Source organism: Sciurus vulgaris (assembly GCF_902686455.1).
Source record: "Sciurus vulgaris genome assembly, chromosome: 18".
Lineage (NCBI taxonomy): Eukaryota > Metazoa > Chordata > Mammalia > Rodentia > Sciuridae > Sciurus > Sciurus vulgaris.
The window spans coordinates 12,517,617-12,536,465 of NC_136479.1; positions in this window are offsets into that span (position 1 = coordinate 12,517,617).

Below are 18,849 nucleotides of genomic sequence, written 5' to 3' on the forward strand. Positions count from 1 at the left end.
CAAAGGTCTCGTCACTATCGTCACCTCATGGAGCCACATCCCCACTAACTCATGTCAGGGCTGTGTATCTAGGAGAGGGAGACGTGCCTCATTGTGATGGTGCTGGTGTTTCAACATTGTGGCTAAGATTTGGGTGACCAGGATGGCAGACTTCATGCCTGGTGAGCCACCGTGTTCTGCCAGCACCTGCCAAACAGAACGTTTCCTAGGTTCATGTGTGTGTCTGTGTGCGTGTGCATGCACGCATGTGTGTGCATGTGTGCGCGTGCGCATGTGCGCGCGCACATATGTGTGTGCATGTGAGCATGTGTGCACGTACAGGCGTGTAATGCTGATTGCATCTGATGAACACTAACCCTTTGACTAATGCCATGCCCTGAAAAATCTCATGACTTGACAACGTGGTAAATCTGGACTCCCATTTGGGGTTCGGTTCCCGTATCCATTGTCTGGTCTGGGGGGCCAGCCGTTCTCTGACAGGCCCCTTGGAGAGAATAAAAAAGGATAAGGAAGAGACAAGGAAGAATTGCCTGTAAGTAGAAGAAAAAATATTTTCTTTCACCAACCTCTTAGCTTCTGAAATTCTTCCATTACATATTTATTACTTGAGTTCTCAAGTTATTTTGGCTTATAAAAATATTCTCTCAATAAGCCCAGTGCCGGGTATATCGTGATACATGTTTCATCTCCAACGACAGCAGGAGTGTATGGAAATACTGTCCTGTTAGTAGGTGGTCCAAGGGAAGCTAAATGTTTCAAAGAGATGAATGTTCTCAAAATAAAATTTATCATCTCCCTTTCTCTCCGTGGGACCTGATCATGGGTTACATTCTCAGAGGAAAATCACCAAAGGCAAAGGGAGGTGCTCGCTAGAGGTGTCCACCTGGACTGGCTTTCCCAAGTGGCTCTCAGCCACCCCAACTGGTCTTGGTCAGAGGTTCCCAAAGTTGAGCATGCATAGGAATAATTTGTATAGCAGGTTAGGGATGCAGATTCCCAAACCTCACCTCCAGAGATTCTGGTTCTGTAGGTCTGGTGTAGGGGGCTTTGCCTCTATGAAGTGTACCCCAGGTGACTCTGGTGGAGGTGGTCTCTGACCATGCATTTGGAACACCTGACCCAGATACGATTGGCCCTCAGATTCCGTCCCTTCAACCATAAGCAGATGGTGATTAGCTTTTGTTCTTGTTCCTTTGCCACAATGGGTGATCACAAAGGTGACTCAGCTCTACCAGGGATGAGACTCCAACTCTAGATCAAGAGAACCAATCAGTCCCAGCGGGCTTCTGAGCCAGGGTCTTGGAAAGCTAGTCATCAGGCTTTTGGGCCAGACAAGCGTGTGTTTGAGGAACCATATCTCATGCAGTACCTTCAAGCCACAGGTCTTGGTCTCTGGAAGTGACAGCTGTGGCTTATAGTCACTCTCCTGTTCTGTAAAACGGTGCTCACAAAGGAAGTTTTGCTGAAATGACGCTCCCTGGCTTCCGTGAAGAATTCAAGGGCCAGACGCCCACATCTGGAGCTAAAAGCACAAGTGATAGAGGCTATAAACTTCAGAATAAAAGATCCCTGGCCTCAGGCAGAGCAGCCTTGTAAATCTTGCCCAGAAGTTGAGATGCTGGTTAAACTCATTATTTGCTGTTCGAGGCTCTCCTTGCAGTTTTCATCCTTGGTTAAATTTATAATCTCTAAATCCTTAGCCAAGATTCAAGCCTTTAGGGAAGGAGCAGCCAGAAGATTTAAAAGTTATCCCGTCCCCAAGGAAGTTAATGGCGAAGTAGACTTTGGTAATATGTTCTTAATTGTCACTATAAATCAACATCGTACAATATGTTAAGTTCATCCGTGTAAATTGCCGATGGGAGAGGCTTTTTCTGTGCTTTGGAGACAGCTGTAACTTGGACGAGACAAGTGGTCTGTCCCCGGGGACGTGGCCCAATAAACATACTAATTCATTTCCTGAATACCTGCCAGTCTTCACTCTCGGGAAAGGGGTTCAATTGGTGGAGGGAAGATGCTAAGCGCTGAGGGCTGAAGCTGCAACAGAGAGAGGGTTCCTCTCGGCCTGGGCTGGAGTTTTTCACAGAGATCATTTGTACCTTAGGATTTTTCCCCCTCGAAATGTGTCTCTTGGAATCTGTCAGCCAGCTTCTGCAGCCCGCGAGAGTTTCTGCACGGATCTCCCAGTGATGTTCCTTGCCACGCTACCTCCCCATCCATTGGTCGATCCAACATCCGCCGCACAGACGCGAGGTACGCTTCAAAGTGCCGATGCCATCGCAGATAGCGAGGCAGCCCTGAGCCCTGTGCTCTGCAGCTGGTGGACCAAGAACTGTTTGTTGATAGCAATAAAAATACCAGGTTCTTGGGTGAGAAAAAGAGATGGATTTCAATTTGCAGCTGGCGCCTTTGGGTTGGGGGGTTAAAGAAGTCACGTGTGAAGTGGTCAGTGGAGAGACCGGTGATGCTCCAGGGGAAGAGTGGTCCAGACCCAGGGCTTGGTCAGGACGGGGCCCGAGAGCAGGCTGGAGTTCGACCTATTGTGTGCACAGCAAAAAGGCAGAGGTGGCTCAAGTCTGAGTAGCAGGGACAGTGCAGACCAGAGAAGTGGACAAGGGTCTGGCGAGGGATCGACCTTGAAGCTCCAGAGGAGGGCGTGTGGGGTTTAATGGCAGGAGGCAGATTTCATTTAAAAGACCAGCCCGTTCTGCAGAGGAAGGCCCTACCAGGGCCAAGCTGGCACGTCCAAGCAAGGCTCTCCCAGTTTTCCTCTTGAGAGGTGGGGACCAGGCTGCGGGGACGCAGTGGGGATGGAGAGAGGCTGGGGTTTGACGGAGGGCCGGGCTGGCAGTGGAAGGTCCCCACCTTCCACTTGGTTTTTGGCTCCAGCAACTGGGTGGATGGCGGTGTTGCTGACTGAAACGGGAAAGGAAATTTCTTTTTATGTTGAGGTTTTATTTTATTTTTTAATTAGGGGACAGGAAGTCTACAGTCCTGCCTAGCTGCGGTGAGCGTGAGGTGACCAGTAGCCCCTGACACGGGCCGTCCAGGCAGCAGGGGAGTGTGCGCCTGGGGCTCACGGCAGGGTTGGTGCAGGCCGTTAAGGGGGACTGGAAAGTGTCCTAGTGGGAGAACAGAAAAATGACAGCTGCCGTCAGCAGCGACTTTTTGTTAGGAAAGATGATTAGCCACGCTCCCCGCTGTCTGGGGCATTGAGCAATTAGGCAAAGAGAGCACCAGAGGCCCCGAGTCCAAGGTATTCCCGCAGGACTCCCCAGAAGCTCCAGTAAACTCTCGGAAGAGGAAAGAACAAAATATTTATATGTATACGTACTCTTCAGTGTGTGCATATCCAAGACAGGTATTTGCATACGTATTTGAGACATTTAAAACTTGATGCGTCTCTGTGCAGTCAGTGCACACACATGTTTAAGAGAGCGGGGTCTTAACAGGTCCACGTCGACATTCCTGCCCCCTCAAACAGCTTCGGTGGCTCCGTCGTGGTCGCCTTTAGGAGTTGTTTCATGGGGTCGAAGAGACAAAGATTTGGATCTCAAGTTTGCGGGTTCCATTATTTTAAAAGTTGATTTTATTTTTTTAAATTATTTTTAAAATTTTTTTTATTAAAATCTTTTTTATTTTGACAGACTGCATTTTGATTCATTGTGCACAAATGGGGTACAACTTTTCATTTCTCTGGTTGTACATGATGTAGATTCATACCATTCACGTAATCGTACATGTACACATGGTAATGCTGTTTCATTCTACTGTCTTTCCATCCCCCACCCCTCCCGCCCCCTCCCACCCACTCCCACCCCCTTTTCCTCTACACTTTGCAAAGTTCCTTCATTCTTCTCTTTCCCCCGCCAGCGCCCCCACCCCCCATTATATATCATCATCCACTTATCAGAGAAAACATTCGGCCTTTGGTTTTGGGGCTTGGCCTATTTTACTTAGTGTAATATTTTCCAACTTCATCCTTTTACCAGCAAATGCCATAATTCATTTTATTTTTTAAAAATTACTATACACTAAAATTGACTTTTGTATGTGGAGTTCTCTAACTGTAGGCACATGATTCAGGTATGATCCACCTCCATCAGGACAGAGAGCAGTCCCCGCCCGGCAGAATCTCAGGCGATCCTCCCTCCCTCCTCCTCCCCTTCCCCCTCCCTCCCTCCTCCTCCTCCTTCCCTCCCTCTTCCCTCCCTCTCTCTCTCCCTCCCTCCCTCTTCCTCCCTCCTTCCTCCTCCTCCTCCCTCCCTCCCTCCTTCCCTCCTCCCTCCCTCCCTCTCTCCTCCCTCCCTCCCTCCCTCCCTCCTCCCTCCCTCCCTCTCTCCTCCCTCCCTCCCTCCCTCTCTCCTCCCTCCCTCCCTCCCTCTCTCCTCCCTCCCTCCCTCCCCCTCCTCCTTCCCTCCCTCTTCCCTCCCTCTCTCTCTCCCTCCCTCCCTCTTCCTCCCTCCTTCCTCCTCCTCCTCCCTCTCTCCCTCCTTCCCTCCCTCCCTCCCTCCTCCCTCCCTCCCTCCTCCCTCCCTCCTCCCTCCCTTCCCTACTTTCATTCACCAGGCATTGAACCCAGGGGCTCTCATCCCCTGAGCCGCATCCCCAGCCCTTTTTATTTTTTATTTTGAGACAGGGTTTTGCTAAGTTGCTTAGGGCCTCACTAAGTTGCTGAGGCTGGCTTTGAACTCACACTCCTCCTGCCTCAGCCTCCCGAGCCGCTGGGATTGCAGGTGTGCGCCACCACGTCTGGCTCATGCTTTCCTTTCTTGTCACACACTAAACCCCCTCCTCGACCCTGGCGATCTCTAATCTGTTCTTTCTTACTATAGCTTTGTCTTTCCAAGACGGTCATATGAATGGAACCAGGTAGTAAATAATGTTTTCGGAGTGATTTCTTTCATTTCCGTCATGCCTTTGAGCTTCGTCTAAGTTGTGTGTCTCAGTGGCTCTTTCTGGGGCTGGGTAGGCGGTCCCTGGTGTGGGCGTACCGTGGTCCGTTGAACCTGCTATCCACCTGAGGACATTTGGGCTGTTTCTGTTTGGGGGTGCTTGTGAACAAGAAGGCTTTAAACATTTGCATGCAGGCAACACTTGTAGGAACCTGTGTTTATTTGATCAGAGGAAGTAACCAAGAGTGGGGTGACCAGGTCATATCGAAAGTGTCCCTTCACCCTGGCAGGACCCGGGTCTTCTGTGACCTGGAGTGGGTTTCAGTCCTCTGCACCCCAACTTCTCTCTCAGAGGGTTGTCCTGCAGATGAAGTAACCCATGTCAAGGGTTTGGCAGGCCGTTTTGTGGGGCCAGCAAATGTCTCCCTTTATCCTAAACGCTGAGGTACCCCTGGGTGGTGGAATCAGTACCTGTGCGCTGCCCGCAGTCTTGGGGAGCATTCATCAGTCATGGAGCTCTCCGTGGGGACCGACGGTGCCCTGGCTTCACCCTCTGGACCCTGCCCTTCCTGCGGGTCCGGTAATTCTTCGGCTGTCCAGCACACCTTGGTGGCCTGCTTCCTGTGACAGCAGGGTTTTGTGGGGACGGGGGTAGCGGGCAGCTCTCCAGAGGTGGAAGTGCCCCGTTGCGGCCGCCTCCACTTCTCCACGGGGCCTGCCTGGGTGTGCTCTTATTTTATCCCTTTTGCTACAGATAAGTTCTGATCAGAGTTGGCCAAAGAGAAATTCCGAAATTGCCTCCATTGCCCTCTCCAAGTCGGGGGAGTGGGCACCCTTCGAAGGTCGCCAGCCTCAGCGACAAGACAGAACAAAATAACAGCAATCCCAGATGCCACGCGGCCCTGGAGACAGGCTCACGGTTTCCTGTCGTCCACTTGGAATTCACGTTCAGGCGGGCTTCTCGCGTGGGGTCCGGCAGCCCCAACCCTTCTCCGCTTTCTCTCCTTGACAGCGTGTGCGGTCAGTTCAGGCAGACGCAGTTCTAGGCCTTCACAGTGGTCTGGGAGACAAGGACCAGAGGAGAGCAGTGAGCGCAGGGGAGGGTCCAGCCAAAGCCATCCTGCCTGCCGTACGGAGAGGAGGACGTCTGGTCACCTGGGCCTTCACGCGGGTGATGCTGTCACCGCTAACAGTAAGTGGAGGCTCGAGGTAGAGTGGGCGTCGTGTGGAGACGCCCCAGTTATACTGTACTCACGTTCCTTGAGTTTATTCACTCAACAAATACTTGTTCACCACCTAGTATTTTACCACAGAGGAGGAAAGCGAATGAGAGCATCGTTTCCTGTCATGAAGTAGAGAGAGTCATCATGTAGACACAGATGCAGAGACAGCTGACGACAGAGGTGGTGGTGGTGGTGATGGTGGTTATGGTGGTGATGATGGTGGTGGTGATGGTGGTGGTGATGGTGGTGGTGATGGTGGTGATGGTGGTGGTTTTGGTGGTGATGGTGGTGGTGATGGTGGTAATGATGGTGATGGTGGTGGTTTTGGTGATGATGGTGATGGTGGTGGTGGTGATGGTGGTGATGGTGGTGGTGATGGTGGTGATGGTGGTGGTGATGGTGGTGGTGGTGATGGTGGTGGTGATGGTGATGGTGGTGGTGGTGATGGTGGTGATGGTGGTGGTGATGGTGGTGGTGGTGATGGTGGTGATGGTGGTGGTGATGGTGGTGATGGTGGTGGTGATGGTGGTGGTGGTGATGGTGGTGGTGATGGTGGTGATGGTGGTGGTTTTGGTGGTGATGGTGGTGGTGATGGTGGTGGTGATGGTGGTGGTAATGGTGGTAGTGATGGTGGTGGTGGTGATGGTGGTGGTGATGGTGGTGATGGTGGTGGTTTTGGTGATGATGGTGGTGATGGTGGTGATGATGATGGTGATGGTGGTGGTAATGATGGTGATGGTGGTGGTTTTGGTGATGATGGTGGTGGTGATGGTGGTGGTGATGGTGTTGGTGGTGATGGTGATGGTGGTTATGGTGGTGATGATGGTGATGGTGGTGATGATACATTGGTACCTAACATCCAGTGAGCACCTACTTATGTCATTTGACCCTCGCGAGAATTCGGTTGCTATCCCCCTTATAGACGGAACGCCGAGGCAGGGCAGTCCCTGCTCAGTGAACTCTTCATTACTCTGTGTTAGGTCAGAAATCAGGCGACTGTAGGGGGCAAAGCTGAGCAGCTGGAACAAAGACCAGCTGCCAAAGGTGACCAGACAGTTTGCAGCAAGGTGGATGGAAAGTTCCACTGACCCTTCATACCCACCTGTCACTCAACAGGACCCCCTTCCATCCCAGTCTATAAACACCCTGGGCAGCCAGGGCCATGTGCGATTTTCTCCAGGTCCCTATACCCTGGGGGGTCTGGGAATTTTGCTGGGGAACCAAATTCCAATAAAGCTTGCTTCGGCCACTTTCCGTCCCATCTTATTTGGCCGCTAACTGTGCCCGCTGAGCCCGGCCGAGCTTACACTCTGAAGCATTTTGGGATTCCTCTCGGGGAAGAAGCCCCGTCTGGAAAGAGCACACTGTCCTCGGCTTGCCACGGGGCCTGCACCTTGGTTCTGAGCTGAGGACCCTCCGCGGTCCTTTTCACCTGATTCTGTGATCACGCCAGAGAGATCTCAGACACGTCGCTAAAGGTAACAGGCCAGAGTCTATGGAAGGGACGGGGACCTGGAAAGGAGACACTCTTAAGAGGAGGGATAGTACACCTCACCTGCTTCCAGCTTTACTGGGGACCCAGAGAGGCTTCCAGAGCCCCAGCAGGGTCCACCTCTTGACCTCTGACTGACAGCAGGCCAACCTCAGGTTTTCGAGTCCTTACTGTCCACGACCACTGCAGGTCACTTTGTCAGCGTGAACCTGTTCTAATGGGAACCTGTTCTTACAGATTTTATGGTTAGAAGGAACTAACTTCAGCTCCCTGAGTTCTGAGATCTGGTCTGCGTCAGGGTCACAAAAATCCTGACCTCAGGGTAAGTCATGACCTTCCTAATCGGCGCCTGCGCCTGCGTGTCTCCTGCACCCAAGAGGTGGTTTGCTGAGGACTGTGACGTACCCCGTGGACTTAAGCCATAGGGAGGTTGCTTTTTAGAGGAGAGCAGGTGGGGGTCAGCCCGTGGGCCCAGAGTACAGAACCCGTCCCTTAACCTCAGGTTCTTTGGCTCTCCCTGTGTGTTCCTGTCACAGCCTGGGAACGCCACCAGTCCCCCAGGCCTCGTATCTTACGTAATGAAGACCGTCCTCCTGGTGGACGCTGTGATGCCCTGCGGTTTAGTCCCAAACCTGACCTTGCACCTCAGTTTCCGCACCTGTAAGGGTGGAGACTGGAATGAAGAAGTCTTTGCTTTCTCCCAAGTTCCCGACTCCCTGATCTACGATTTGGGTCACGTGGAAAAAGCCCCGAAAGGTGCAGAACTGGAACGAGGGGAGAAAGACCAGGAGAAGCCGCAGCTGGGGAAATACCTCAGCACCGCCAGCAGTGGAGACAAGAGGGAAGGGAGTGGCCTGCAGCTGGCTGTCCAGCACTGCTGGCCTGGAACATGCGCTTGTCCCTGTAGGGCAGGCGGCTGCGTTGCGTCCTGTCCCCTCCCTGGGAGAGCAGGGGCTGGGAGCAGGTGGGCCCTGCAGACTGGAGAAGCCAGGCAGGCCTGGAGGTGTCCCCAGGGGGAGGGGGCCCAGGGTTCCTGAGACTCACTTGGTTCCTTCCTTTAAAACGAAATCGGGAAATAATTAAAGGAAGTTCAGTTTTAGTGAAAAAAAAAATCCATTTCCTGCCCTTTCTTTCTGGACTCTGATTCTTGCCCCACATGAAGAATCACCTGGGGGGAGAGAAATGGCTGCCTGTTGATCGTGAATGTGGGGAGACAGGAAGGAGGACCGCACGCGGTCGGGGGGCTGCGAAGCGAGCTTCTGAGAGCAGTTGCAGTGTGAAGTTACCAGAAAGGGTCTTCCCTCCAAAACTGGGCCCGCAGAATGGGAAAGGAGAAGGCGGAGGACTCTCCGCAGGAAGGCTTGGGGCGCAGAGTCGCTCTCCCCAAGAACTGGGGTCTCGAAAGCTTTTTACCTTTTTCCTTCCCAGTAATCCTACGGCACATTAAACCCTTAAACCATGCCGGCTTTCAACACCCAGGCTGCATCATTAAGTAAGTTAAAGAGCTAATTAAACAGGGGCCCCCTCGCCTGCTCCCGGGCCCAGCGCAGCAAGCCAGGAATTCGCGCATAAAACCGTCTCACGTTAGCGCTGCACGCCGGGTTTCATCTCCTGTCATACAACGATCTGTTCGTAATTGGAGGAGGGATTACAGAGGATAAATAACCCAACGCAAATGCGTCGACTCGGAGTCACTGGAGAGAGGTGTGCGTGCCCGTGTTTAAACAGCGTGCGTGACAGCACCCCAGCTTGGCGGCCCTGGTGCTGTCGGAGGCGTGGATTCCAGGGGTTGTCCAGCCGTTTAGATTTTTTAATAGAAGGGGAGAAACTCTGAAAAGGTCAAACCACCTGAGGAAGGTGAGAGACATCGGCAGCCAAGTCAGGGTGAAATCAGGAGAGTTGTCACTGTCTGACAAAGAGCCTCACGCTGGCCTTTGTTTTCAGCCTGGATTTACCGTGGTGCAGGGTCTTCCCAGGTGAGAGGCTTTTGGGAATATCTCAGGTCAGCAGAAAGTCCTCTCAGGCACTGGGGAGAGAGTCGTTCCAATCACACTGGCAGAGATACAGAAAACACCCACATTTTTAATGAATATGTTGACATTAAAAATTAAAACTGAATAAGTATTCATTAAAAATGAGTATTTTTAATAACTATTTTAATAAATATTCATTAAAAATGAGAAAACAGGGCATAATGGAGGCAGGGTTGTGCATACAGCCACACAGGTGCCCTGCAAAGGTCCTGGGGTGCCATTCATGTTGGGTTCCCACCAGGGCCCACTTGAGTCCCCTTCTCTCCTAGAAGGCAAATGGCCACCTGATTTTACAGTTGAAGAAATAAAGGTCAAGGTAAATATGGTGGCACACCCTATGCCTTTGAAATGTATGTGTCTTGGGGGAGAATTGGGCTGAAACCCAGGTGTTTGGGTCTCTCCTCTCCTTGCACGTTGACTTGAGTTGATGGTGTGGGTACGGGTCATCTGCCAGGTGGACAGGGCTGTGTCTTCCTATCCATCCTATCCCAGCACTGAACGCAAGGCCTATACTTAATGTGTCCGGTTGATTCTCCTCATTCGCAGTAGGTGGGTTCTACGGAGTCACTGTGAGGTCTGGAGTGGGTCTACTGAAGCTAGGGATGACACAGGGTTAGGTTCCTGTGACCCACATCAGCAAATCAGTCCACAGCCTTGGGTGATGTCCGTGTGGGCTTCCCTCTAAAGACACCTTTCACCGGCATTGTTGACTCATTGACGTGGAACGTGCGGCTCACACCCTGTGATTTATGCCTGACTGAAGCTTATTCGACACGTGTCATCTCTGACACGTCGCAGCCTTTGAGGGTCTCAGAACACTGCACAGCACCTTGGCGCTATATTTGGGGGAGCATTTTAAGCAGCAAAATTTCTGGCAAAATCCACAAAAATATGGAAACCATAGGACTCAATAGATTGCAGAAAGCGTCCTCAGGGCTGAAGTTCAAAGGCAGGTGGGAACGGGCTCGGTGGGAATACAAGCACGTGGGACGTCTCAACTCTTCCTGCTTCTCTGTCCAAGGATGCGCTCTGTGCCACAAGGACTGACTCAGGAGTCACAAATAAAATTTAGTGAGTCAGCAAATTCATGAAGAGAGACGAGGCTATACAATCAGGCCATCTGCAGATTCAGCCAACTATGGGTTGAAAGCATTTTGTAAAAATCGCATCTGTGAAAGAAACTGTGATATATATATATATATATACACACACACACACACAAACAATAGAATATTACTCAGCCATAAAAAATAACAAAATTGTGGCATTTGCAGGCAAATGGATGAAGTTGGAGAATATCATGCTAAGTGAGATAAGCCAATCTCAAAAAACTGAAGGACAAATGATCTCGCTGATAAGCGGGTGATGACACATAATGGGGGGTAGGAGGGGGGCAAGAATGGAGGAAGGAAGGACTCTATAGAGGGAAAAGAGGGGTGGGAGAGGTGGGGGGAGGGAAAAAATTAACAGAATGAATAAAAAACTATTACCCTAGGTAAATGTATGATTACACAAATGGTATGCCTCTACTTCATGTACAAACAGAAAAACAAGATGTATCCCATTTATTTACAATCAAAATTAATTTAAAAAGATGGCATCTGTGCTGAGTACATGTGTTACCGTGTGGGTGTGGTTTATCCTTCAGGGCTCCATGTGTGGAGGCTTGGTCCTTAGGATGTTGTGATGAGGTGCAGGGTCCTTTAAGAAGTGGAGCCTAGTGGGAAGTCTCTGGGGACACTACCCTGGAAAGGGACAAGTATCATTCTTGTGGGAACCTGGGTTAGTTCTTGGGCAAGTGTTGCTATAAAGGAACAAGGTGGGACCCTCCCTTCTCTCCAGCTTCCTGTCTCGCCATGGACTCTCGTCCTCAGGTAACACTCCCTGTGCTGTGCTGGATGTGGCCAGAAGACCCTCACCAGGCCCAAACCAGTGCCAGCTCCATGCTCTTCTACCTCCAAATCTGTGAGCTAAATCAACTTCTTTATTTCATAAAGGACCCCTCCTTGGGTATTTCATTATGGTCACAGAAAACAGACCAAGACAATGTACAGACAATTTTCTTTGCCATTCTTCCCTAAATAGTACCGTGTAACAACTCTTTACGTAGCATTTATATTGTATTAGTTATTATAAGTTAGAAACAGTCATTTAAATTAGAAATAATTTAAAGGTCGATGAGTGTTCGCTATCTGCAAATATAACACCGTTTTATGTGTTGGGTTTGAGCATCCATAGAATTTGGTGCCACAGCTGGCGTGAGATACTGGAGCCAATCCTCCTTGGATACCAAGGCATATCTATGCTAAATAATATTTTATAAATAAATAAATGAGTAATGAGTGACTGAGAAATAGTGCAGAAGCAGATGTGGGCAGGGAGACGGAGCCGGCTCAACTGCCCACAGCATGTCCCCCGCCTCTGAGCAGCTTCCTGACTCCCTGCCAAGGAGGGAGGAGCTGCTGTCCTGATGGAGGGGCGCCTGTAATGTTCACCGAGTGCACGGAACAGGGTGTCCTAGAGGGGGAATTCCAGGCTCTGTCCTCTTTCAGGATTCCTGCTAGAGAGTTAATGCCAGGTCCACCGATGTCCCCACCTCTTTCATCTTCCTACTGCTTTTCCGGCTCCGAGTTGATTGGGCGCGTTAGACTGGAATTTTCCTCTGTGCTGGGCTTCCTCCTCTTGATCTCTCCACTCACCGTCAGGTTGTGCTGGGTCTGGATGGTGGAGGGGGAAGGGGGTCTTGGTGGGCTCAGTGCTTGAGCTATAAGACCCCACTGCTTCTAGACACAGGTTCACGCTGGACGTCCTTGGACATCTGCTCCGACCTTTGTGGAAACCAGGGCCCCCTGGTTCCCGTCTCTGCTGTATGAAGCTCACTGGTGCCGAGGGGCAGGAGAGGACTCCTGGGTCTCTGCGTGGAGGATGAACACAGCAGGAAGAGCAGTCTCTCACATCCCACACGGAGAGCGGGCGGACCCGGGAGTCCTGATGGACGTCCCTGGTAGCAGGCGAGAGGCCTCTTCAGCCTGACCCGCTTCTCCGTGGGCAGTCTTCTTAGGCTGGGGGCGTGCATACCATCTAGCCCTGCTGAGAGGTTTCGCACAAACGATTTTCCTTGACTCAGGATGTTTTCTGTCTCCTGAGAGGACTCCATCTTATTGGCATGCAAATTTCTCCCCAAATAATGCATTTTTACAATCAAAATACAAACAATGATTTTGGTGGTGCTTAGTAAACCATTTTTCAAGAGCATTCAGAGGAATAATGGGCAGAGAGAAGGGAAGACAATTTAGAAGGAGAAAAGGGTTGGGGCCCTGATAGCAAAGCTTTTTCCCAACACATCTGGTAAGATGCTGTGGGGTTGACAGAGGCCTTGACAATAAATAGCAAAATAGCAGAGTGACCAGAACCCCGTCCCCCCTGCCCTCTAAGACACACACAGGCCTGTGTCAAAGACAGCATTTAAAATCATCAGGAAAAAATAACATCTGTGATCAAAGCTATTAACTGATGAGGCTTCTCAATGATCAAATCAAATGAAGAGCAAAGCTTTTCAGCTTCTAGAAGGAGCTAAAGTAGAACAGGCAGCCCTGGGGACAGGGTGAACTATAGCCAGGGACCCTGTCCTTTCTTACAACTGCGTGCAAATCCGCCATTATTGCAATGAAAGTCTCAATTAAAAAAACGGATGATCTAGGGCCCCACATGACCACACAGGTCCCTTCTAGTCACGCTATCTCCTTTGCTGATGTTCGAATATTTAAGAATTCCTTAAAAAACATTTAACTATTTGTACTAGGAACCTTTTTGGACATCACAGAAAAGTAGACCAAACAGCGTCAGGAACGCTCCTGGGCTACTGCCCAGCATCCGTGAGCACTTCACCCGCCTCAGCCGTCCACGTGAAGACGGGCCTCTCAACACCGCCCTTTTACACGTGTGCACCTGCATCTCAGAAACCAAGATCGTTTTCCACGTTTGTCACCAAATAGATTTTAAAACTTCCTTTTTCAGCCAGGAGCAGTGCCGCACACCTGTAGTCCCAGCAGCTGGGAGGCTGAGGCAGGAGGATCGCGAGTTCCAAGCCAGCCTCAGCAACTGTGAGGCCCTAAGCCACTCAGCAAGACCCTGCCTCTAAATAAAATACACCCCAAAATGGGGCTGGGGATGTGGCTCAGTGGGCGAGTGCCCCCGAGTTCACTCCCTGGTACCACCCCCCCACCCAGCAAGAAAAGCCTTTGTTTTTCTAAAACCAAGATCCAAACTAGGATCCTGGGTTGCATGTAGTCTTTGTTTCTTGCAGCTCTTTGAACCTGGAGTGCATTTTCCTATGTTAATCAGAATTCCTCAAAACCCCGGGATGGCTGGCGAGGCTGCTCCTGGGGTCCTCCAGCTCTCTTTAGGCGGCTCCCCACGGAGTTCCTATCACACTGCCCCATCCTCATAGGCTGCTGGTGTAGCCAGGGTTTTTAGAACAAAATCCCGACACTGCGTTCAACAGCAGACATTTACTTCTCACTGTTCCGGAGGCCGGGAAGTTCAAGGTCAAGGTGCTGGCAGATCCACGGCCGGGGGAGGCTCCTCTTCCCGGCTGGGCTGGTGGACAGCGACCTTCTTGCTGTGTCCTTGGTGTGTGTTCTCAGAGAGGGTTCTCCTGCCTCTTTGTCATTGTCTTTTTTATTTTTTTTAACTAGGGTAATTTTAAAATGTGGTCTAATTAGTTATATATAACTTTGACACATTGTACATAAATGGAGTATAACTTCTCATTTGTCTGGTTGTGTAGAGTTACTCAGGTCATGTGATCACATATGCACATAGGATAATAATGTCTGATTCATTCTACTGTCATTCCTACTTCCATGCCCCTGCCCCCCACCCCCTCTGTTTAGTCCAAAGTACAACCATTCTCCCCCTTCCCTTATTATGACTTAGCATCAGAGAAAACATTCAGCCTTTGCTTCTTTGGGATTGACTTATTTCACTTAGCATGATATTCTCCGATTCCATCCATTTACTATGGGCAAATGCCATAATTTCATTCTTCTTTAAGGCTGAGTAATATTCCATTGTGTACATATACCACAGTTTCTTTATCCATTCCTCTGTTGAAGGGCCCCGAGGTTGGTTCCATAGTTTGCTACTGTGAATTGTGCCTCTTTGTCTTCTGATACGGCTTCTCATGCCATGGACAGAGTTCCACCCTCCTAACCTCACCCAACCTTAGTTACCTCCTGGTGTCTACACCTCCAGGTATTGTAACAGTAGGGGTTAGAGCTTCACTATGTGAATCTGGGGGACACAAACATTTAGACCACGCAGATGCTATTTACCTTTTGAGGACATCATCTTGTTTAATTCTTCTGATAACATGGACCCCGCCCCCGTTTCTCTGCTGTAGACATGGGATAGTGTCAGCTTTCATTCAAGGTAAGTACCAAGCAGAAGGTGTGTTGTTCTCCGCGCCACACAGAGGCAGAGGAGTTCCAGAGAGGAACAGAGAGTTCCAGAGAGGTCAGGTGGCCCTCCCAGGCCACCATCAGTGGCACAGCCGGCTCTGTTGGTGCAGCTGTTCTCCCACCCTGCTGTGGCCAAGGACCCCACAGAGGAGGCTTGCCAGTCCACCCCACCTGAGGCTAGAGCAGGGCTGGCACGTTACTGTCCTGGAAGCAGGGTGGGCTGCTCTTGCTGTCAAAGGCAGAGTGGGACGGACTCACAGGGCTGGCAGCTGGGCTCCACCGTCTCTGCTCCGCAGTCTGTTCAGCAGGGGGGCTGGTGCCTCTTCCTGGCTCTCCCGCTTCCTTGGAAGATGGCCTCACTTCCAGCTCCCTGTGCCTGTGTCTCTTTGCCTGGAGGCTCCCTTTGGCCACCAGAGTCCACTCTGCCCATGGCCAGAGACTGGAAGGGCTTGGAAATTAAAGGAACTGGAGCCAGAAGATAGGTGGCTCCCTGCTCGGGCCTCTGTTGGAGGACGAGAACCCCCAGCATGCCAGTGTGGCTAAGCCCCAGTTAGCACAGTGGCGACTGGTCTCAGAACACATCCTTCATGTTGGCTTCCTTCCCTCCCCGTGTCTCCCCCCCCAACTCACGTGACCTTGACTCACCTCCTAACTAATTACCTTCAACTGGATTCTTATTTCGGGGCTCACTTCTTGAAGCACACAGGCAAGGCGCTTCTTTAAATCTTTGGCTGGAAGGACCAGAAGCCATAGCTTTCGTGTCCTTATGCACACAGTTCATGTTGACTTACCAGGGCAGTGGTTTGGGGTGAGAAGAAGATTGAGAACCCGGGATAAATGTCTTCTTGCCCACATGAGATCTAAATGACCCGGACCACTGAGAGTTGTCTGTGATCGGATCTTGCTCAGAAGGAGAACGAGGTCCCCAACAGTCGAACACCCTTGAAAGATATTCCTCCATATCCATTAAGAGAGGCTTGTAAATTCTGGGAGTACTATTCTGTTTCAGGAACTTTGAAGTACAATATTCTTTTTTCCTCCCCCCAGGGAAAAAGCCTGCATAAAACTCTGCTTTTAATTAACAACATGTAGTTAAACTAATATTGGTTCATTAGGTAGAGTGAGAATTTCTGCCGAGGATAACTTTCAAAGGAAGAAAGTCCCCATCTGATCTATGTTGACTATAAAACATCATTTTTCAAGCAGCTTAGCAGAGGCAAGACAGGGCCGATTTATTTAGATCGTTAACCTCAGGAAATAAACTCCAGAGCCAGGTGCGGGGTTTGCCTAACGGCCACCTCGCCCAGGTTGTGGTGCCTGGCTTCCTGGAGGGGAGAGAAAATGAAGGAAAGGTATTTGGTGCCCTGTGGCTGCCCACGGGCCCCGATTGGTGCCTATCCCCCCGCTCTCTCTCCCTCAAACTGGCTGGGGTGGGTGGGAGCACATCCCAGAGGCTCAGATGAACCTCTGTCTGTACTTTGGGGAGCGCACTGGCCAAGCCGTGGGAAAAGCCGCCGTAAGGATTTCTGGCTCTATCAATGGGGCAGCCATTTAATAATCACAAATCCCAGGCAGATCTTGACACAGAGGAAATAAAGAGTGAAGGACAAGTGTGAACAGCCCGGGGTTCCCCTGCCTCTCTCAGGGGGTGCAGGTGGAGAGGGCAGCGGAGCAGGCTCAGGGGCCACGTCCACAGCTTGGTTCTGACCCTCTTGGCTTTCCTGTGCAGAGAACGATAGAGCATGACGTCTTTAAAATTCATTTCTTATTTTGGAACGATTTTCTATTTGCAGAAAAGTTGCCAAGATAGTGCAGACAGCTCCAGATTTTTCTGTGGCGAGCATCTTCCCTCAGCACGGTGCACTTAGCAAAGCAGAGAGCCGTCGCTGGTACATTACAATCAGCCAAACTCCAGATTTTATGCAGATTTCTCCCTCCTTTTTCATTGCTGCCTGTTTTATTTTTTTGTCAGATCCAGGATCTCATCCAGCACAGCATATTATACGTAGAAGCCCCGTCTCCTGCGCCTTCTCTTATCCTTGGCATTTCTCAGTCTTTCCTGGTTTTTCATGACCTGGGCAGTTTTGAAGAATACTGGCCAGGTGTTTTATTGACTGTCCCTCAAACTGGGCTCCTCGTGGTTAGGCTGGTGTGGCTGACTTGCGGTGACCTCTCTCCCTGGTGCGTCCCGTCTGGGGTGACATGCCGTCAGCCTGACTTCCCAGTGGCTAATGTTGACTGGCGTCCCCAATCTCCTGTTAACGCAGGAATGTACAGAGGTGAGATCACTGGACAGTGAGCACTGTGGTCTAGTCAGTCCACCCCTTTGAATGGACTGACTGGGTGGTGACTGGGGGCGGTGGGTCCCTGGGGGTGTGCCCTGGAAGAGCGCGTCTTCCCTGAGACCCCTTCTCTCTTTCGCCCTCTCTTGTTCTCTGCTTCCTGCCCCCGCCATGAGCTGAGCAGCTCTTTTCCACTGGGCCCTTCCGCCATGATGCGCTACCTCATCTTGGGCCCAGAGCAATGGAGTCGCCGTCTATGCCCTGAGACCTCTGAAACTGTCAGTCCCAAATAAACTTTTCCTCTTCTGAGGTGTTCTTGTCCGGAGTTTTGGTCACAATGATGCAAAAGCTAACTCAAACCTGGTCATTCAAGTCTGATTTGTGCATATCTGATTTCCATTCTCCTAGCTGGGGTGTGGCTGGTGGGAAGGCTTTTCTGGGGCAGAAGGATCTTCGGGTTGTGTCAAACAGCATGTTCTGGAAGAGGATGGGGACTCTGCCCTACCTGAGGCAGGAGCAGATTTGTTGGTGAGAACTCAAGACTATGCAGGCCATGGCCGCCACACGTTCCCAGCAGACGTAGTTAGACTGAGGGGAATTCATGAAGTCCCCCTTCTCCAACACTGAGCAAAAGCAGCACAGAAGGTTGAACATTTACAGCCACTTTATCTGTGAGACCCCGAGACTGGAGAAACCCAAACACGCGGATGAATAACGGAACTGTGTATCCATGCGAGGAAACCCGCCTCAGCCACAGAAGAGGGTCGCCGCTGGGAGGCACCATGGGTGGCGGGTCTTGGGACATTCTAGAACAAGGCAGCCCGTCCACGGCCCCGGGAAGCCTGATGACACAGGAAGATGGCCACTCATTCGGGGTTTGTGTTGGATTGGAACGGTGACCATAAGTTTTCAAATGTGCAAAAATTCATCAATCTCTGCCTTCAAAGGGATGCATTTTACTGTATATGAATTGTACCTTCTTCATCATGCCCCTGTAAAGGGTAAAAAAAAAAAAGAAAAAAGAGAGAAAGGAATTTTAAGTCGAAGGCTTAGAGAGAGACGAGGGCTTGACAGCAGAACAGGAGGTGAGGCGGCACCCGGAGGGTCCAGTGCAGACAGGAAGGAGGTGAGGGGGGAGGGGCGAAGTTCAGGCCAGGATGCACACGGCTCCGAGGGCAGGTGCCCTCACAGGTGGCACCCGAGGGCAGGGCAGTGGACGTGGCCTCCCCTCGCCCCTTCCCATCCCTGACCGGGTCTCCTCTGTCTGCCTCTCCGCCCTCAGTACTCACTCCACACCCCAGACTGGACAGCGATGCTCGTTTTCTCGATGAGTTAGTTGATTAAATGCTCTTTCTTTCTTTTATCAGCTTAACTATATACACTTGGAGCGACGTAGACGAGAACGTCAAGTCTCTGCTGTTTACTTAGTTCACGTGACCGTTTTGATTGGGTGTGTGACAGG